The 9,132-nt window shown below is 34.4% G+C and overlaps 1 long non-coding RNA gene across 1 annotated transcript in view; it reads right to left on the bottom strand.

Moving 5' to 3' along the window:
• Positions 1–2,287: 2,287 nt before the first annotated feature.
• The window catches only part of LOC106876005 (uncharacterized), a 32,835-nt gene continuing 25,990 nt past the window's right edge, over positions 2,288–9,132 (bottom strand). The window contains exons 2-3 of the long non-coding RNA XR_008263518.1: positions 2,943–3,260; positions 2,288–2,806 (exon numbers count right to left, since the gene is read on the bottom strand). This is a non-coding gene — a long non-coding RNA (uncharacterized LOC106876005). The remainder of the gene's footprint in view (positions 2,807–2,942; positions 3,261–9,132) is intronic.

Genomic DNA, 9,132 nt, shown 5'->3' with positions numbered 1-9,132 from the left:
TACATTACATTTATTTTGATTAAAAACAACTTTTCCTTTTAAAATGTTGCTTAAATATTTTAAGCAATTCAAAATAAGTCATTTTAACCACTTTGATTTATGTTTAATTTCTCTTTTAGTCTGAGATATTTATTTTTTTCCCCTTTATATTTATGCATTTCAAAACAAGTTTATATAGCGAGACTTCAAATAATGATTTAATCACTTAAAAATGTTAATGTATAATTACCAAGTTCTGTAAAAATGAGTAAATTATACTTATCCATATTTATTAAATTCTAAACACGATCACCACTTTGACGTATGTGTATGTATGTGTGATTATGTATGAGTTTATATATGTGTATCTGTCTCTGTGTGTGAATCTGTATGTGTGTGTGTGTGCATGTGTGACTAATACTGTGGTAGAATGAAGCAAAAATGATAGAACTTTATGTAATTGTAGAATCGATAGAAATAACGGTAGGGGTCTGAAATTATTGGCTGTGCATGACTGTGGACCTTTAATGTCATCCCTAGATGGGTTGATTTCTAAAAAATTAATCCCATTAGATTTCAGCTGAACTATTTCTTATAGCAGCCGGGAGCTGGCATGCCAATCAGCGTAAAGTCGATCGGTTAAGTCGACAACGACCTGTATTTGGTTGTACGTTCATTCATTTTATATCCATTTTTTCATGTTAGCATAATTCAGATGGAAACTTATCTGAAGTAATATTTCATGGCTGGATGCCCTTTCTGTCACCAACCTTTACCTGCTTTTTTTTTTTTTGAGGTAAGGTTTTTTTATTTTATTCCACCAGTCTTCAAAGTGCAAAGTGATTGGTCATTTATTATTAAGGAGTGTAAACTTTGCATTACTGTTTCACTCAACCAGTGATAAGCAAGAATGTGAAATGTCTATATTTACATACACACTCACACTCACACACACACACACACACACACACACACACACACAGAGTTAACATGCTTGCATCCCACAGTGTAGTTAGGGGATGTTATGAGCTTACTTGGTGTATTTACACCTATTTGTCGACAGTGAGAAACGTTCTCCATGACAAAATGCATTGAATGGCTGGCTTTTTCATGGGCCCAAATATACCTCAAGCATATTAGAACTGGTAACGAGTTCCTATTTATATACACCACAGCTTAAAGTTGTCACCCAGTATTTTATCTACGGCAAGCCACTGAATAGCACAACCAGTCATTGAACAACAATGGAAATATCATAAGAGGGACTTGTCTCTCATGTCAGTTCACAGCACCTCCCTTTCTGGTCTCTGTTGCTGAAGAGGAGATAATCACTCTGAAAAACCATGCATCCCACTGTCTGTTTAGAGAGTGCAGTGAGCTGACTCTGTGTATTTGCACCTATCAGTCAACAGCAAGAAATTTTCTCCATAACAAAATACAGTGAATGGATTCCTTACAGGTTTGGATATGTCTCAAGCATATTTGATGTGGCAACAAGTTTAATATACATTATTAGCACTGTCACCCAGTATTTTAAGATGAATGCCCTGTCTACCAATTCCCCTCATGAAACATTGGGCAGGCAGAGGACTATAGAAGATAAAAATAGTCCAGGTTGTCACACATAGAATTCAAAAACACGAGGTAGCAATGTGAACTCTATATCCAAGATTTTATATCATAAACTGAATGACTAAATTTGACATAAGATTATATTCATTATTGAAGGAAAAACTGAGATATCAGTAACATAAAAGAGTAAAAGAGGTGAACTTGCCTGAACAGAGGATCAAAACCAAAAATGGTATGTTGCAAACTAATCTTCTGTCATACAATACTCAACACTAGAATTATTTTAATCAGTAATTACTTCCTGAGTTTACAAGATCTTTATTTCATTTCACATTGGTTCACCTCTGAAGATCAATTTTTTCTCATTAGTGACCATAAGAAAGGAATGGATATGAGTGTAAGAGATCCATTCATTGTAAGACATTTCTCTGAAGTAAGTCATACTGGACAAGTAGAATGGCTTTTAGAACTGTAAATGTCAAGTTATTTTCCTCTTTTTCTCCTTCCAACTTTATATTAGTAAAAGAAAAAAAAAAACATTCATGTTCTAAGAAGGTGTTGCTATAGGATTTATGAAAATTTTCAAGAATTCTGAATGACACTCAGTGTGTTAAGATTTATTTATTACAGAATTTTGTTAATTTCTGTTGTGCCAGCTCACTAGAAAGTTCTTCATCACTTTTTAAAAAATCTGTTAATATTCTTAATTATTAAAGTACTCGATCGATAAAAGTATTGGACATCATTGTGTGGTAAAATCAAATATTTGATGTTTGATTTCATGTTGGTTTAGTTCATTGTTTCATCAAGTCATTAAGACAGATCTACAAAAGCAATTTAGTCATTTTAACCTAACATACTGGGCTGTGTAAAAATAGGAATGCAGTTGAGTTGCTTAATATGAGTGGAATGTTATTTTCATGTCAACTAAGAGATCTGGGGAGATGCCTTGTTCATTGCAAGCCTGTTTTTTTAAATATTTTAGGAGCTTTGAGTGAATGCTTGAGCTAACAAGCATTTCATTTCCTTCAGCGGTAACACTGACTGGTCAACCACTTTTTTGAGCATTGCAAATTAGATCCAGTCTACTCAAATTTGTTGCTGTTTCTGTAAACTGTTCATCTTGATGGAACTAGTCTTTAAAAATTTTCACTCCATTCCTGTCTAACCATTTCTGTATTCTTTCTTTTGCAGTATTACTTGATGAGTCACTTTCATTTATCGTTGGTCAAATTTCCAGCCATATTATAAATATCTGAAATTAGGAATAATTATTTTATTATAGAAAAAATTAGTTTAAAAGGACACAGAACCATAGAATTCTTATCCTAAAAAAAGAAAGAGAGATATGAGAAGAACATTCCACTCATATTAAGCAACTGTGTACCTACTTTTGTCCACCCCTGTACAATGTTACTTCTACACAGGTTAGAGACTAAGCCACATTAACTTCTCATACTCATTTTAAATGTAGGCATGGCTGTATCATTAAGAAGCTTGCTTCCCAGCTATGAGGTTTCAGGTTCAGTTCTGCTCTACAGCACCTTGAGCAAGTGTTTTCTTTTATAGCTCCAGACCATCCAAAGCCTTGTGAGATGATTTTGTAGATGTAAATTCGAAGAAGCCACACTCACTTCTCAATGTCCCCTCCAACACCATCATCACCACCAGCTGTAAGATAATGCCTCAATAACATAGTTGTCCAAACCCTGCAAGCAAAGAAAAAATGGATGTGAACATGAGTGAAACAAATATATACATGTGTATGTGTGTGTATGTATGAAGTATATATAAACACATACACACATATTTATATATGTGTGTGGGTGTGAATGTGCTTATATGTTTGTATGTATATCTGTCCTCTTACACACATCACATTAAAAACTTGTCATTCATTTATTTGATAAACCAGATGTTCTTTTCTACTCTGTTCACAGTATGCAACTGGTACTTAATTTATCAACCCTGAATGGATGAAAGACAAAGTTGACTTTGGTGGAATTTGAACTCAGAACATAAAGACAGACGAAACACTTCTAAGCATTTCACCCGGCATACTAGCGTTTCTGCCAGCTCCCCATCTTATGATAAACCAGATGTTGCCTTAATACCACAGCTACCAATCAGTCCTTTAGGGTGTATTTAACAGAGTTTACTCTGTTGCAAATATCCTACTGACATTTCTATTAATTTTTTTCTGCAGAGATTCAGACAAAGCATTGGCCACATCAATCTGGCCAGTCTAGGAGATTCTGCAAAGGACTCAAACAAAGGCTACCTATTCCTCTGACTAATCTAGTTTGAGTATTGATGATAAGATTTTAAAAATTTGTCTTTGAAACTTATAAAAATGTCTTTTGAACACGGTATTAGGATTTAATCTTTTAGTATTTAGATTACTTTGTCAAATGTAAAATTTATTTATTCACATTGTTTTGAATTGATCATGCATTATCTCATAGCTTCGAGATTTCGATGATGTCATCTTCATCATCATCATCATCGTCATCGTCGTTGTCGTCATCATCATCATCATCAACATTGTCTTCATCATCATCATTCTTATCATTCAACATCTATTTTCCATACTGGCATGGGTAGGACAACTTGACTGGAACTGGCAGGGCCACAGACCACACCAGGTTCCATAGTCTGTTTTGGCTTGGTTTCTACAGCTAGATGCCCTTCCTAATGCCAGAATGTTCTGGGTTCTTTTTATGTGACACCAGTGTTTTTTTACGTGAGGCCAGATCTGACTGGTTTGGACATAAAACAAGTGGAATATTTGAGCTGGATGCTAAATGCTAAAGGTTTAAATGTTTAAATGCTAAAGGGTAAAGATACAGAAAATGACCAGCAAAATCAAAGTGTGACTAGCAGAGAGATGTTATGGCTCACAAGAGTCTTGCTTGTTTAAAATATGAGGAGTTGTATGTGTTTGATAAGTGATTTGATTTGATACAGCAGCGTTGAGACTGAAACAATTACATCAGATGAGAATCATAACAGACCTTTTAAAATGCACGTATGGTGATATATTCCTATTTTGCTCTGTTTGGTTAGAGTATTATCTACCATTAACTACCAAAAAATGTTGTCATAAATTTACAATCAGGTCACTGACTCTATTTCACGAGACAATTACATTAGGGAAGAATGCTGGCAATCATTTAAAATGCATATACCATTATATTCAATATTGTTTTATGTTGTCGTGATATTATATACTATTATGCATAAAAGAATTTTTTTTATACATGTAAAATCCAGCCATTGACACTATTTGATTAATATTTTCGAATCAAACATATTTTGCTCCCATTTATGTTTTGTTTACATTTAACCAAACATCTATGTACGTCTAAGTTCTTTGATCCAAACTATTCATCTATGTACATAAATGTTCTTTGATCCAAAACTACAGATTTATACATGTGTATGTATGTGGCTTTTTTGTTACTTTGGTGTTCAAAGTTTATACATGTGGCAGATTCATTCAATTCATACATGAGTAAAAATAAGAGAAAACAAAGTAAAATGAAATAAAATAAAATAAAATGAAATAAATAGTTGAATGTTAAAATGCTATTGATGGTATGTATGACTTTTTAAGAGGATTCCATTTGAACACAGCTTTTAGAATATAACAGTGAATCGCATTATTTTCTTTTTACTCATAGCTTATACTTTCAGTGAACCATACAGAAGCTAACTGGATATCTCTTTGAGACTCAAATATCTGATGACCATATTGTTTACGACAAATAGATATATGCATCAACGTTCTATTGTCAATTTTTTTCTTTGCTATCATATGATAGATAAGTCTGCTAAACAGCATATCACCTTTTCTATGGGGGTCATTTGTGAGGCTTGATCTCCTGTGATCTAGCCCCCCCCCCACATTTTCCCATGTCTTCATCATCCACCTTCTTCTACTCTTATCTTCCATAAACAGTATGTAACACTTACCCATTCATGATTTATTTATCCTCTTGAATGGCAGGGACATAGCGTTGCCTCACTCACACCTGCACACTTCACCTGTTTCCTTTAATCCTTGGTTGTTCTCACTCTTTTACTTGTGTCAGTCATTTGACTGCACCCATGCTGGAGCACTGCCTTTAGTCGAGCAAATCGACCCCAGGACTTATTCTTTGTAAGCATACTACTTATTCTATCAGTCTCTTTTGCTGAACTGCTAAGTGACGGGAACATAAACACACCAGCATCAGTTGTCAAGCATTGCTAGGGGGACAAATACAGACACATAAACATACACACGCACATATATATATATATATACATATATATGACGGGCTTCTTTCAGTTTCCGTCTACCAAATCCACTCACAAGGCTTTGGTCAGTCCGAGGCTATAGTAGAAGACACTTACCCAAGATGCCATGCAGTGGGACTGAACCCAGAACCATGTGGTTGGTAAGCAAGCTACTTACCACACAGTCACTCCTGCACTTAATATTACAAATAAAACAACTGATGGAGCTCATATCTACATTTGAAGATCCACATTCAGTGTTTCAATCAGGGCTGGATTAAGACCCATCGACCCCATGATAGAGAGCGCCAACCCATCGTGTTGAAGTCTCCACTGCATCTGATTCATTTCGCACTAAAATCATGGCAATCACCAGTGTGAAAATAATTTCAATATAGAACAAATATTTCACGAGAAAAAATAATTCACGAAAAAATAATTTGACACTAAATAATATTAGATAATATTAGAGTCAATGATATCTTCACAAATTATTTTTTTGTGAATTATTTACTCCGTGCAAAGAGCCATGCCACATGGCAGTGAAACATGGGCAGTGACTGCTGAGGACATGTGTAAGCTTGCAAGGAATGAAGCTAGTATGCTCCGCTGGATGTGTAATATCAGTGTGCATACACGACAGAGTGTGAGCGCCCTGAGAGAAAAGTTGGATTTAAGAAGCATCAGATGTGGTGTGCAAGAGAGACAACTGTGCTGTTATGGTCATGTGTTGTGGATGAATGAGGACAGTTGTGTGAAAAAGTGTCGCACCCTAGCAGTTGAGGGAACCTGTGGAAGAGGTAGACCCAGGAAAATCTGGGATGAGGTGGTGAAGCATGACCTTCGAACATTGGGCCTTACCGAGGCAATTACTAGTGACTGGCACCTTCGGAGATATGCTGTGCTTGAGAAGACCCGACAAGCCAAGTGAGACCATAGCCCATGACCTATGCCAGTGGGTGTAACCAGCCCATTTATGAATACAATCGTTCTTTTCAATATAATTTTCAGAACTATATATGAGACGTCCACATAAAATTAGACATGTGTATAGTTCTACCAATTACATTGGGGTTATATTTCAAATGGCTTCATTTTAGCATGCCAAAATATACCAGAATTGTATGATTGTACTGATGAGCCATGGACTATTACATAAGTAATTATGGTTGATGGCAAAACTGGTCTACAATTAATTCTTTATATTTTGTATATTTTCATTTGTCTTGCTCGCTTACATTCTGGTGCCTGCTGAATTTTCTTGGGAACAATCTTTAGTGGTCAGATCGTAGCTGATCTTCTTCTAGCATAATAGATGTCCACTTAGTGGTTATCCCTATTATATGTATGCATGTATATATATATATATATATATATATATATATATATATATATATATATATATATATATATATATATATATATATATATATATATGTATATACACACGATGGATTTTTTTCAGATTTTGTCTAACAAATCCACTCACAAGGGTTTGGTCAGTCTGGAGATTTAGTAGAAGACACTTGCCCAAGGTGCCATGAACCAAGAATTATGTGGTTGGGAAGCAAACTTCTTGCCCATCTACTTTTTATTCTTGGTCTCCAAAAACTGGGGAAATCAAATATGGCTAATGTTTACTTTGAACAACTGAAACTCACAAACTATAGAAAAATAAACAAAACAAAAAATGAAATATGGATGCAAAGGAAAATACCATAGATCTGACACATAACAGGGGATGGAATAAAAAGGGCAAAATATTTAGTACAAGATGTGGGGAGCAGGGATAGGGTGAGATTTGTAATGAATTTGTTGGGTGGGGGTGGTTTTAGCACAGGCCATTTTTAATAGGGGTTAAAAGAAAAAATAGAGTAATGAGGTGGTATATGAGAAGATAAGAATTTAGAGTGTATTGGTGAGTAATTTCATGCCAATTGTTTGGATGGCTTTCTGCTTCACTGATTAGAAATGGTAAGTTTACCATGGAGAGAAGCATCATTAGTAATATCAAATATATTGTAGTCAGATTGATTCCCAATATAAAAATGTATAACATCTTAGAAATAAATAATGAAATAGATAAATAAAATATATAAATATTGTCAAATTATTGCCCGGTTACTCTCTTTTTCTTAACAACTTCAATCATTTGGGAAATCAATTTTGGAAACTAAAAAAACGTGAGAAAAATAATTAATTCAATAAAGAAACTGTACAAATGTATTTTGTGGATACTTTATATACATATGTATGTATGTATGTATGAATCCCCTCTCTCTCTCTCCCTCTCTCTCTCCACACATGCACACATATATATATACACTCACATATACATATATAAGTTTTTGTGAAGAACTCTTGATACTGCCACAATATTTGAAGTAAGATTTCTCTTTTTAAATTAAAAATTATTAGTTATATAAAATATCTTAAAAAGAGAGAGCCACATGAGTCTTTTGGAAGTAAGATTTCATATTGTGTTTAAAAGCTTTCGCTGTTTTCAGCTTTTCAAACACACGTATTTTGGAGTAATCTGTATATAGGACGCTTTTAGTAGCAGTATTGACTATCTCCAGTTTAGCTTTGGATTTAGAATTTTTATAAAGTATTCTTCTTTTGCTTTGTGTAGTTGATCATTTCTTTCTTATTTTAAAAAAAGGAAATATTTTCAATTTCTCCATTTGTACAAATGTCTAGATGTTCAATACATGGAACATTTTTAAAAGATACATCTTTGATTTGTTGTTCATATATAACCCAAATCTATTCTGTTTGGTTGATATAACTCATTACATACATACATACATAGTTACAGACATACATACACACATACAGGCATACATACATACATGGATAGAGAGATACATACATATATACATACATACATTCACACATACATACATACATGTGTGAGTGTGTGTGTGTTCTGCGTATGACATTAAACTGCATCTTGTAGTGAGGCTCCAGTTTGGGAGTTTTAAGGAGTCACCCCTTAATTGCCATCACTCTCAGGTCTGTTCTGACCCACAGCAGTAGTACTATCATGGTCCCATTTCTCGGTGGAACAAATTTTTGTAAAGGCTGATTGAATTCTTCAGCTGTGGTGTAAGCAATCAATTGAGAAGGAAAACTCAAAAATCAATACCCTCTTCCAACAGGCTTTAAGCTAGCATGGAAGAGTATGGCTGATGAAACTAACATGAGGTGCGCTCAATAACATAGATTCATACAATGGAAGCAAACATCTCATGTTAGTATGCATTCTACAGGAAATGATGAATGATATATATATATATA

Source organism: Octopus bimaculoides, chromosome 2 (assembly GCF_001194135.2).
Source record: "Octopus bimaculoides isolate UCB-OBI-ISO-001 chromosome 2, ASM119413v2, whole genome shotgun sequence".
NCBI classification, from domain to species: domain Eukaryota; kingdom Metazoa; phylum Mollusca; class Cephalopoda; order Octopoda; family Octopodidae; genus Octopus; species Octopus bimaculoides.
This window is presented reverse-complemented; position numbering and strand designations above follow the sequence as displayed.